A 14,187-nucleotide genomic window follows, 5' to 3' on the forward strand; every position below is an offset into this window, starting at 1 on the left:
TTAGCTAAAACAGAAAGCTGTTACTCAAATAATAGCTGTTACTTCAAAACGAAACACTTGCTGTTTCTAAGGAAAAGAAAATTGTATATACATGTCTAAAGGCTCACTCTAAAACTTTAAAACCAGATTCAAAGACATAATTAAACATACATACAAAAAACATGTATAAAATCGATACTGGTATATGAAAAAATAATAATAAATATATATATATATATATGTAAAAGCTGATAACATAGTAATATATTCTCTTGATGTTAACATTTAAACAAGGAGCTCGGTCTCTGAAATAAAAATAAGCTAAAACAAAAACAGGGAATACATGTATAAAAAATGTGTGTATATATGATTGAGTATAATATATAGCGTATTGTACCATCAAGGAATGGCCCTTATAGCTGGAGAAGGTATATCGCTATAAAATATACACCTTATTTATCCCAGAAAGAAGTTTTTCTAATCCTCATTCATATATATTGTTTACAATACTGTCCTTTCAGTTGTGATGTGACCTTATTCGATGACATCAGTGCAACTGATACCCAGTCAACTACCATGTATAACCACTTAATTACAGTATATAAATAATCTGAATAATTTGTGTATTGCTGCCACACTGTCAACATTGATTGATGACTCGCCAAGTAGTATCCCTTTGTTTTCGTCTATAATTACAAACAGCTTTACTTTCATTTATAACAAGCTTTAAAAAATCCTTTTATTATATAGCTAATATTTTAAATGTATCTGTCTTTCAACAGCAACTATTATTGCCATGTATTCATGTTGTGCACTTATACTGTGTTCATGACATTTGTTTTTGTTTTGTAACTTTTTTACCTTCCTTATTAGTAAATAACACCTAAGGAAGTGCTCATCCAAGTTAGAAAGCATGAGTAATTGCAAAACCTATGTTAGTCCAATAAATAGTATTACAGCATGCCTGTGTTCCAGTGACTTTGTGTTTTCTGTTAGTGGATCAGCACAGCATTTCTTTAATGGCATTTACATATGTCACCAGTACGTAGCACTGTCTGGTTTCTGCTTTTTCTGGCAATGACTGTGTAGCCCCTTTTCAGATCCTACAGCAAGGTCAGATATCTCTTTGAAAGGGTAGGAGAGATGGGCTAGCTTCCTCATACCTTTGAACCACCAGATGTCCCCTGGAGTTCCTTGTGCCTTGAAGCTTTAATTGGTAGAAATTGTGATTATGCTCATTTAATATGTCTGTACACACACACACACACACACACACACACACACACACACACACACACACACACACACACACACGCTTAAATTAAACTTCTATATTATATCAGTTTTTCAGGATGTTAAACAATGAAAAAAAGCCTAAAGTAAGAAGCTGCTGCAGCATTCATGTGAGCAAAACAATATAACACCGTAGAACTTCTCCAATCTCCTGTGATGCTGGTGTTTACGTGGCTGAATGCTATATTCATTCCCCTGGCCAAAGCATGGAATTTTGTGCCTATATTCATTCAAATGTGCAGTCACACTAGCGAAAGTGGTGAAATTTTCCTTTTTTTCCAATCAAGAGCAAAATGCTGATTAAAATAAAAAAAAAAATGGCACAACACTCTTGTGAACAAAATTTATAGTGCCATGTAACACTCCCCTCTTTCATGATGTTAATCTTTTTCATTCATCTGTACAAAATACAATATCTAGGGGCTGTATTCCACCAAATGCACAAAGACACACTACTGAAAGTAGTAAATTTTTTTAAAATGAGGAGCAAAATATTATATGTTGTTGCCCGTTATCGTTTGTTTCTTTGAAGTATGTAAAATCATCTTGACTACTTCCTGATGCTTATTTTTACACGGCTGAATGCTGTATTCTTTCAACTTTGTAATGTGCAGCATACATGGCTTGTAAAGAAAGCATCTAGAGACTTTACTCTACTGCACATGTGCTTACAATACAAAATAATCATGGGAAAAACATACAGTGTGATGAGTTTGATGTTTTCACAAGTGATTTTCTCTGATACATGATAGAGAATTAATAGCTAAATATGGATAACAGCAGCATTTTGCTTTGTTTTATGTGATCAATATCACATGGTGCAGTGTTTGCATGTGGATGTATATGCTCACATATTTATACTTTGTAGTTCCTGTTTTTAATAGTAAAATTGTTTTACTGCAATAAAAAGAAAATTGTGGAGAGGCATCATACAGCATTATGGCCATTAAACTTTTAGAAGCATTGTTTAGCATCCAGAGGTTCTGTAAATTTTACATAACAAATGCTAACTTATAAAGGTGGTCTTGGGGAAGCAGCCTAGCACATGGAGGCTGTATTAATTCTTTTCCACAAATGCTTACTTGTAAAGACCACGGTGAAGTAACATTCAGAACTGTGTTCTTACTGGTTTCACTTCTGGTGGCTTTGTTAAATTATACTGCACAAACACACACAATAAAAAAAGATAATTATGGGAGAGCAACATATAGCTGTGTGTTTTTTATGCTTTGACAGACTTTCTGCTCTAGTATTCATTAGCCAAATTTAAAAAAGAGATATTTCACTTTATTTTAAATAACTGCAGATATCTTTTGGACAATATTTGTACATAGATGTTGCAGTGCTTTGTACCACATGTTCTCTCCTGTGATACTAGCCTTTACATGTGTGATTACTGTCTTAATTTGTGCAAAGTGTAACATCTGAAGGCTGTATTAATTAGACTAGCTAAAAGCACTTGTAAAAATTATAAACACAGGAAAGCAGAATATATAATTTATGGTATTGATGCTTTCACAAGTTTATACCTGGTAGTGAGAAGTAATACCCAAAGACAGGCAGGATGATTATTTTATTTTATTTGCAAAACTGTGATTGTGTTTATTACAATGTTGGCATGTGGATGTACGATCTCAGATGCTCTTACTTTAACATTTCATGTTTTAATAAAGGAAAATGTTTACTGCAGAAAATTATCTTAGAGAAGCAACATAGAACACTGATGGATGCTTTCACAAGTGTTGTTCAAAACTAATAGTTGCATTCTGCTCTGCAGCTGTGGGCTTTTAAAAAGTTTATTATGATGAAGCAGCATATAAGATTATGGCCTTGATGCTTTGACAAGAAATGAATGTGAGCTTCAGTGGCCAAACATAGGCATGAGGGGCATTTTATATTATTTTGCATGACTGTCAATACCATTATATAGAGTAGATTGTCCTGAAGAGGAGAAACACAGCAAGCATTATGGTCTTGATACCTTGATAAAAGCACTCTTGTCTGATACCTAATATTGAGACTTAATAAACAAATATTTGCAGGAGGAATATTTCACTTTGTTATATATGATTGCAATTTTTTTACATTGTTTGCAGGTAGATACTGGAACTCACATTCTTGCTTTGCAGTTCTTGATTTTTGTTATAAAATATTTTAGTACAGGAAAGTGATCATGTGGAAATATACATCATTATGGTTTTGATGCTTTCAGAAATTCAGTATCTGGAAGCCATGTTATTTTTGTCACCCCACTGCGTGTTTGTAAAAACACATGGAAGCAACATACAACATTTTTGTCTTGACACTTTGAAATGCGCTGCCACAGTGGCGATAAATAATTGCCGTATATGGACAAAATAACTCCAGTTTATTTTATACGAATGCAGATATTACTTACTCACATATTATTGCTTTGTGCTACCGCTGTTTTAATAATAAAAAATGTTTTGTTGCAGTAAAAAAAAAAAGATTTGCACAACAAAGCAATATACATCATCATCATTGTGGTCTATGCTTCACTCTATTTTATATATTGACAACTATCAATGTTTGCACTGTTGGAAAGTGGATGTTACAGAACTGTGGAAATCTTTCTAGCCAGTGATGCTAGCCTGTAAGCTGTTGGATGTTGTATTCATTCATCTGCTCAAAGTATATCACTATGGCTAGTGAAGTACAGCATATAGTGGCTATATTAGGTCTACCATTTAGCCATGCTTGTAAAAAACAGAGGATCATAGAAAAGCAATATAGAGCATTGAAATGAACAAACACTAAGGCCAAACAAAGTGTTCTATTCCACTTTAATTTACATTGTATTCCACTTTAATTTAGTTTTTTTGCCATATAAGTTAAACAGAGTTCTTCAGAATAAAATCACAGTAAAACATTAAAATGTAAATATTCAGTGCTAGAAGTGTCATGCTCCCTTCCCCACCAGCAATTCAGTGGTTATGTTAATTAATACACAATACATATAAGCTTGATATACACTTGCATTTATGAAACGCTGTACAAAATGACAGTATTTGACAAAGGTAAGAGAACTTCACTGGTACAGACAGGCATCCTGCTAGTACATTCTACTTGATATTTCTGTTTGGTTACACATTATAATAGCCTGTGATTATGTCACTTCTGAACAAAAAAGTACCTTATTATAGGGTAGCTTCATCACCCTCATTGCATGTCTTACACTAAGCAGGCCTCTGCAGACACAGTCTATGTATTTCCATAACACTGTGCACACATCTCATCTCTTCCAGTGTCATCAACAATTACCCATCTTGAACCAAACAGTTATAAGACATTTCAAACAAAAAAGTACAATGACCATAAGCAGTCAGTTCTACCTCCACTGCACATCAATGCATAACAATAAAATAAATGATCTCATACTCTTTTTTTATGAAATCTGCACTAAATTCTAAGTGTTTGCCTATTGTAATTGCTGAAGGAATTTCCTGCATTTTGGGCTCCTTTGTTAGTGATTTTACAGTTAGAAAGGTTAGGTCTATAGTCTCGTGGTTGTGGAGAGTAGCCTGCTCTCTTCTGTGTTTGGAAATCACTATTAAGTGCACAACATTGCTTCTTCTTCTTTCGACTTTTCCCGGTTAGGGGTCACCACAGCGGATCACCTGTCTGCTCATGATTGGCAGTGGAGTTTTACGGTGTCGAATTGCCAGCCCGGCACCTAACCTTCCACAGAAGGCACAGACACACGCACTCACACCTAGGACCAATTTAAAGTGTCCAATCCATCTACAGCATGTCTTTGGGATGTGGGAGGAAACCGGAGCACCCGGAGGAAACCCATGCGACCACAGGGAGGACATGCAGACTCCGCACAGAAGGCACCCCAGCTGAGGATTGAACCGGAGAACCTCTTGCTGTGAGGTGCCAACGTTAACCGCTGTACCACCGTGGCCGCCCAAGTGACATACTGATTTGCACTTTTTCCTGTTATTTCAAAGTGCTGTTTTATATTTCTGCATTATTTACTGAGTTTCTGCACATGTTCATGCTTTAAACTGCTGATGTATTTCACTGTATTAACTGCTAGATTTGTGCACTTTTGCATTTAATTCTAATTACTGGTATTTCACTGTAATAATTGCTGAAATCCCTGCAGTTTGAGCTCCATTTTAGTGATTTTACAGTTAGAAAATTTAGTCTGCATTCTGGTGGCAATAGAGTAGCTTGTCCTCTTCTAAGCTTGGAAATCACTAAAGAAATCTTAGAGTGTGTTGCTGTGACTGGCCAATGTGCCATTTCGCTTGTTTGTTGATTTTCTTTGTCTGATGAAATTTGAGTGTATCTGCTTTAATCCAGCTCTAGCCAAGCTAGACAAGTTGCTGAGCTGTATTTTTCCTTGTTATTCCAAAGTACTGATGTTATGTTTTTGCATTATTTATTAACTCTCTGCACATTTTCATGCTTTAAAGTGCTGTTGCATTTTATTGTATTAACTGCTGTGTTTTTGCCTTTTTCAGTTCAATTCTAAGTGTTTGCTGGTATGTTTCAATTGTAATTGTTTTATTTCTGTACATTGTCCTCATTTGTTAGTGCTTTTACAGTTACAAAAGATAGGTCTGTACTCAAGTGGTAGGAGTGAGTAGCCTGGTCTCCTCTGAGCTTGGGGATCACTGAGGAAGCATTAGTGTGCATTGCTGTGATTGGCCAGTGGGCTAGTTTAGTTGCTAGATGATTTTCTGTGCCTGTATAAAGTTGTTGCATTTACACAATATTGCTCATTGCGCAATGCTGTCAGCAGTGCGCTATGTAGACATAGGTACTTATAATCCAACTTCCTCTATAAAACAAAAAAAAAACTCTGACACTTCCTAAGTATATGGTTATGTGATTAGCACCTGGTTTGCATATACAGAAGCACTGTGCTATGAATACACTAAGATTATAGTTCTTAACCAAAGAGTACCCAAACAAACCTGCCCTAAACCCTTGTATTACCCTGTTATTGTGGCTTTCTCATAGAGGAGCATTGCTCCAACAGTCTTGTTTTAAACATTGTAGTTTCACTTAAATAGGACATAAGTAAAGCTATTATTGAACTCCCTAGTACAACTTCTCTTGTCATCCAAGGAGTAAACATCTGTAATAATGTAAAAGCACTTTCCTCCTATCTCTGCAGCCAGCTTGGTGCAAATGGGCTTCTTCAGATAATGTAGCAATTGTCTTGTGTTTAGTGACAACCACCTAATTCTTAAATTATCATATAACAGTGTGTGAGAGATATGATTATACATTGTCATTGGAAACAAGACTCACACAGACAAGTGCTACAAGAAATCGACACCACATTCTACCCACCACTCACACTAAAGACCGAGCACAGAGACTCACATATGCTGAGGATCTTAAAAGTAATCCACCCAAACCTCAATGGCTTCTTCAATGCAGCTATAGCAACAGGAATCCTAAAAAAATCTCACAAATGTTCTACCAAAGTAGTGTCCACCATAACACATACACGTACCTTCAACACGTGTCTCAGCTTGTAAACCCATAAGGGAAATCTCCACATAAACAAATGTTCTAGTCACAGGTGATTCCATTTTAAAGTGCACAGATGTTCCACTCACTAAACCGAGCAGGGAGAGGTCATGGTCAGCTGTCTGCCAGGAACCACCAGATCACGCATGCACTCGGGTCACTGAATCACAAGCACTGGTATGACTCTTTCATTGCACATGTAAAGATAAATTACCTGAGAAGTGCCTCTCTGGACTATATAAAGTGAGACATTATGATGCTCTCGGACTAAGTATCCCAGGCTGATATGAGCCTAGCAGTGACCACCATTCTACCTTCTTCAAGGATGATGCCACAGTATAAGCAGAAGCTAACTGACTTTAACAATTGCCTTAGTTTTAGTGTCATTCAAAGGGGGTACAATATTTGTCAGCTTGGGAGGATAAACTGACAAACTGGGCTTTTTTTGCTAGGGATGGTCTGCACCTTTCTCCTTTAGGCTTTTGAATATTGGCTAACATTTTGTCCACCCTATAGTATCTTTTTAGGTAATGCCAACCTGATGAACCTTCCAACATAGCAAAACCATTCCGGGATAACCTATGCCAGGAATCTAAACAAAAAAATCCACTGCAAATTTTCTTCATCTTGGAAAATGTAGATGTCTGTGCATTTATGGTGACATAGTTTAAAGCCACAGAGAGCACCCCAGCACTGCAAGGCTATAATGCCCTCCACACATTTAGACCATCTACCGCACAGGAAGGGACAAAATGTGGAGGTGTCTCAATATTCACCAAAAACAGTCACACCTCAGGACTGGTCAAGCAGTATAACACACTTGAGATACTCCATGTCCAACTCACCATAAGCAAAGTCCCATACCATATCACTGCAAGCTATAGCCCCCCCCCCCATGACCCAGGATAACCATACCACATACCTAAAGGAACTGGAGTCCTAACACTATAATGTTGGACAACTTCAACTATTCCACTGTACACTGGGAAATATACACAACTTCCAGTATGCAGGTCCAGATATTCCTGGACTTTGTTAAAACAAATCCTCTGGACCAGCTAATCCATACACAGCCAACTTCCTAAAAAGGTTTACTATCAAATGACTGAAAATCAAAAGACTGAAAATTCAAAATATTGAATGATGGAATTTGCCCCTTCTCCACTGTTGTGCGTTATTGGAGTTGGTATATATATTTAGCAGGGGGGGGGTGCAGCCCCCCACATGAGGGGAGCAGGGGGCTTACCCCTTGGATTAAAAATGTATTCAATATTTTGAATTTTCAGTATGCTGCGGTGGTGGTGCTGCGGTAGCGTTGTCGCCTCACAGTAAGACGTTGTCCTGTTCAATTCTCAGCTAAAGCGTTTTCTGTGTGGAGGCATGCCTGAATGGGCGTACCTTCATTGAAGGTTGTGCATCAGGGCTGGCAACTCGGTATGTAAAAATCTACTGCCAATCATTAGCGGACCGGAGTTCCGCTGTGGTGACCCCTCACCGGGAAAAGCCAAAAGTTACAACATTTTTTTAATTTTCAGTCTTTTGATTGATAGTAAACCTCCTAAAAATTGCTGCTGAATCCCTATCTTACCCAGTTTCTATCCTCATCAATCGCTCCATACAGGAAGCCTACATCGCCCAACTCTGGAAAGTTTCATATATTATATTACTTCATAAAGGTGGCAATTCTTATGAATTCTCAAACTACTGTCCTATTGTCATTATATCCTCCTTATCTCAACTGCTTGAGAAATATATTCACTCTCAAGTCATGAAATTTCTAAACACACACAATCTTCTCTCCTCCACACAACATGGCTTCTGGTAAAATCACAGCACAACAACTGCTCTCCTCTCTTTCACCAACCAGGTCAACCTTCACAGAAATAACAATAATTTTGTTTCTGCAATATTTTTAGATCTCTCAAAAGCATTTGATATGGTCTCACACTCCAAACTTCTAGACTCCCTGGGCTCCCTATCCTTTACCCCTTCCACTATTGCCTGGTTTAAAAGCTATCTGTCACATAGCTAGCAATCAGTTCAATGGCAAGGCATACAATCTCCTTTACTCCCAACTACGATAGGTGTACGACAAAGCTCGATTTTAGACCCACTACTCTTCTCCATATTTACCAACAGTCTACACACCTCCACCCAACATGCCTCCCTTATATAGTATGCTGACGATTTGACTCTTATCTGCTCTGCACCATCACTTTCCACTGTACAACAACTCACACAAGAATCCTCCAGTTCTGTAGAAATTTGGATTATTGTATCCAACTAATCCTAAACCCCAATAAGGCAAAATTGCTACATTTCACCCCAGGCAAATCTATACCTACCCCTTCTATCCTTTCAATCTCTTCCAAAAATGGTACCATCATATCTCCCTCTGACCATACCAAACTCCTTGGTGTAGAAATTGACAATAACCTACTCTTCGATGTCCATATCTCACAAACCATAAAAAAGGTCCACAAAAAAAAATGGGAACCCTATATAGGCATAAACAAATCCTCTCAGAACAGGCACGGATCACTCTAGCCGATACCAATCTACTCTCCACTCTAATGTATGCTGTGCCAATTCTTACCCACGTTAATAAAATTGCCAAGTTTGCTAATAACTGCACCTTCAGAACCCATCACTATCAATCTCTAAGGGAACTACGATGGTTAGAACTTCTCCAGCTACTCAATTACCACCAGCTAGTCATTGCCTTTAATATTGTTAGACATCCTGAAAAAAACCCAGCACTGTCAGTTACTCTGTCCATACAGAACTAATCGTCCTCTCCGATCTACTGAGAAATCCCTCCTATGCATCTCTAAAGCTAACAACAACTCAGGGAAGCTCTTCTTTCTCATGCCATAGCTAGATCCTGGAATAACCTTCCCCCTTCTCTGACCTTTGCCCCCACTAATATACATTTCAAAAATGCTCTCAAATCACATCTTATGAATACATGGCTATGTCCATGCATCACATGAATCTCACAATCTCAGCACACTTTACACCTTCCTTTCTGCTATCTCTACTGTATATATGCTATAGTTATGTATCTTACTGTCAACTTGAAATTGCATAATATGTCGTGTCTAATCATATGATTTTTATTCTTTTATCCTATCTCACTAATCAGTGTTAAAGCTTTGATGTATGAGACTCTCTATCTTTGTAAATTTACTCACTTACTGCTGATGTATTGTTTATTGTTTAGACTGGATTGTATGAGACTATATGTCTGTACTTACCTCAGTTATCACTGTTAAATGATTGTTTGTATGACCATGTTAATGTTAATCTAATTGTGGATCTTTTCTCCCCGGGCCTCTGCTATAAATGGACCTGTGTCCAGTCAGACTATCCCGGTAAACAAATGTAAAATAAAAAATAAATAAACTTTGCACCCACCAATGTGTAACATCCTCACTTGTCAAGTCAGACTATAAAGCTGTCTCCTTTGCAATTAAACTGAAACATATGATCCCATCTAACCCTCAAATATTTAGGAATTATTCCAAGGCAGACCTACTACTACTACTGACTGACACACTGGCAAAATGTCAAGTCCCCCCAAACTGTGTGAACGCCACTGTCTATGTGGACTTGTTCACAGAAACTCTGTACCATCATATAAACAGATGCACTAAGGCAGCTGTACCCACCTGGAATAAGAACAGGACTAACTCAAATAACAAGATACCCTAATGGAATCCCAATGTCAACAAGTTGTATAACAAAATAAATAAACCATGACCAAAATTAGGAAGTGCAATGCCCAATGAGGCAAGCAACCCTCATCAAACTTAATAAACAACTCAGAAGTCTTATCAAGTCCACCAAAACCAAATTTGAAATAAAGATAACCACACAGGCATAAGACAATTACAAGGTCTTCTTCAGCTATGTCCACAATCTCAATGGTAATACACAACAGTATGCTAAACTAATTATAAATGGAACCACCTATTTGGAACTGGAGGATATAGCAAACCAACTGGATGATAGATTTAGCTAAATTTCCCCTCTTCCCCCTGACACTCTTAAGAGATACCCATGACAATAACTCCCACAACTATCACTAACAAAAAAGTCTTCAATGCACTCTCCAAGATAAAGAATGCTGCACCTAAGGTCATCTGATAATATCCTGCAATGCTTCCTAAATAGCATGAACCATGGCCTATCAAGCTGTAAAGTCACTTTTTGAACTTAGCCTTCTAACTGGCTTTGTGCCTAGTGAATGGAGGACTGCAATAGTTATCCCTCTGCATAAGACAGGACTATCTAGTGATCCAAGTAACTACAGACCCATGAGTCTGACTAATCCCATATGTAAAGCCATGGAAAGAACTATTGTGGATATTATAAATAAAAACAAAAGAAACAATCAAACATTGGATCCAACACAGTTTGGTTTCAACAAAAGCAGAGTGTGCCTCTTCAGCCTAGAGGACTTTTTTGAGAAAGTGACCAAAGCTATGAGGAGGGCAAAACAGTGCACATTGCCTATCCTAACCTGGTCAAAACATTCAACCCTATTACCCATTCAGGCATTGTAGACAAATTCACAAAACTAGAAGCAATCCCCTTATGTCAATTATTGCATAGCTAACTTGCTTACAGATGGGAGATTGGAAGTCAGGATAGGGGACTCTAACTTCACAAAAAGGTAATTCACTAGCAGAGTTCCTCAAGGCATGGTGCTGAAGCCACGCTTTTTTGGCATCTACTTTTCAGAGATTAAAGTTAACATCAAAGGCCACTGCTTCACCAAGTTTTTGGATGACTGCAAGCTCACTGCAATCACAGAATCCCCAAGGACACTAATATACTCCAAGAGGTTTTTTACAAAAAATAATAGGTACCAGAGCCATGGCCTAAAACTGAATACCAAAAAATGTATAAAAATATAATTTGGAAAGAAGGCCACTCTTGGGAATTATCACATAGGCAATATGCCCATAAGAGTATATGCAGTGGTTAGGGACATGTAACCATATGTGAACAGTGAGCTGATCTTTGACCATCATGTGTCTACTCTTATAGGTTCATAGGTTGGTACTATGCTATTGGCCCTAGGGCCTATACAAGCCTAGCCATAACAATTCCCTGGATATTTCTTCCCACAATATTTACTTCCCTGGACCCCTGTCTATCAGGGTGACTGACGTGATCCCCAGGGTGAATTTCCTATCTCCCATCCAATCATCAAGGTTCCTTTTGAAGAGGGCCAAGGAGGCGCTCTGCTTGACATGTATGGGCAGTCTATTCCAGAGTATGGGGAGTCTCTGGGTCAGGAACCTATCCCTCCAGCATGTTTTGTTCATTGTGATGACAAGGTTTAGATCCCTGGAGTGTGTGGCTCTGAGGGATTGGGATTTCTTTAAGTGGAGCATGTCCAACAGCTCAGGGTTTGACATGGCCTTGTATGTTAAGCAGAGATTGCCTCTGAGTAGACAATATGCCACAGAGTATAGTTGGAGTTTTTTTAGACAGTCAGCATAGGGCATCTGCTTTAGGCCTGTGATTCTTTTAGTGAAGTATTTCTGCGGCCTTTCCAGCTGTTGCAGATGTCTTGTGAGGTATATACCAAATGGGGCGTTATACTTTATAATGGGTCTAATGAGGGATGAGTACAGTGGGACAATGACCGCCTTTTTTCTAGATGAAAAGCCCTTAGTGATGAGGTGTGCCAAATAGAAGGATTTCCTGACTGTTGTGGTGATGTGGTTATTGAAGGTGAGACCACTGTCCACCTGTGTCCCTAAGTCTCTCATCACACTTTTGATGTTTAGTGTACTGCCACCTATGTGGTACATGTTTTTTTCCAAAGCTGATAACTATACATTTCTTGGCATTAAGCTTGAGCCCATGGCTCTGGCACCAAGCATCTGTTTCTGTAAGGCCCTTTTGTAGAATATCCACATAATTTGGGGATTCATTAATGGCTCCCAGTTTGCAGTCATCTGCGAACTTTTTTAGCCAGAGTCCCTTAGTGTTGGCCTGTACTTCAGAGAAGTAGATGGCAAACAAGAGTGGTCCCAGGACTGAACCTTGAGGTACTCCACTTGTCACTTGTCTGGAGCTGGATTTGGAGTCAGCTACTTTTACAGTCTGGGTTCTGTCAGTAAGCCAGTTGGCAACCCATCGAGTGGCGTAGGCATTTATGCCCAGCTTAGTAAGTTTATCTATGATTCCAGAGTGGGGGATGGTGTCAAAGGCCTTGGCGAGGTCCAGATAGGCTTGTGTGGACCGCCTTACCCTCGTCCACAGCTCTGGAGACTGATTAGAAGAAGTCAATCAGGTTCAGGAGACAAGATTGTCCCTTCACGAACCCAAACTGGGTGGGATCTAGTGTTTGAAGGTTACCAATGTCTTTGTTTATAAGTTCCAAGATAATGCGTTCCATGCCCTTGCATATCAGGCTTGTCAGACTGATGGGATGGTAGTTCCCAGGATCCAAGGTGGATCCCCCCTTGTGGAGTGGGATAACTGTAGCTGTGCGCCACTCACTGGGCATGAAGTTGTAAGGAAATCATTATATATTGTGCAATTTATATGCAAGGGTAGGCTATCCAGGTCAAAATATATCATCATCCAGCTGTTCTCAGCTCTTATTAGGGTAATCACTAAGTACAGTGCTCCCTTTGGTATGTAGCTGTACTTAGTAAGTAGTAGTTGCAGTAGTAAGGAAATCCTTATTTATGGCACATCTTATAAGTAAAGGCATTGCATCTATATCTAAGGATGTTATAATTCCATTATACTCAGTCTTCATCAGACCAATAATTGAGTACAATGCTCTCGTTTGCATGTACTTCACCAGACACCTGCAACAATTAGAAAGACCACAGAGGTTTCTCACCTATGCAACAACTGGAATGCACCTAGAGGTTTCTCATAAAAAAAATACAAGGTATAAATCACATGGAATATACTGACCACCTAATCGTCTTATCTTTACCCTCAATTGACTACACATTACTGAGAGGTGATCTATGCCTGGCTTACAAGGCATCTTTTGATCCAGTACTAAGGGACTTGCTGCACACCTGCAAAATCTAACATTAGAAAAACCCAATCAAAGAACCTACATCTCATTTATAATATAAACAAAACATGTTGGAGGAACGGATGTGTCTTAGAGACTACCTCTACTCTGAAACAGGCTTCCCATCCATGGGAAGCATAGCTCCTCCCTGATCCTATTTAAATGTAATCTGGACCAATGGATGAGGAATCAGAAATTTACACATGGACTGGCACCTATGCCTCTATTGGACAGAGGTAGCTTGTAAATGCACTGCCACCTCAACCTAGCTATATGTCCTTGGGTAATTTAACCTGTCGTGTACATATGTGAAAAATATCTGGACTTAAAAAAGGTCTTCT

General features: G+C 38.5%; 1 protein-coding gene across 1 annotated transcript in view; it reads right to left on the reverse strand.

The window, feature by feature from the left end:
- The window catches only part of LOC122787704, a 507,928-nt gene that overhangs the window by 341,397 nt on the left and 152,344 nt on the right, over positions 1-14,187 (reverse strand). The window lies entirely within an intron of this gene.

Source organism: Protopterus annectens, chromosome 13.part0 (genome assembly GCF_019279795.1).
Source record: "Protopterus annectens isolate FY-2018-M chromosome 13.part0, PAN1.0, whole genome shotgun sequence".
NCBI lineage: Eukaryota > Metazoa > Chordata > Ceratodontiformes > Protopteridae > Protopterus > Protopterus annectens.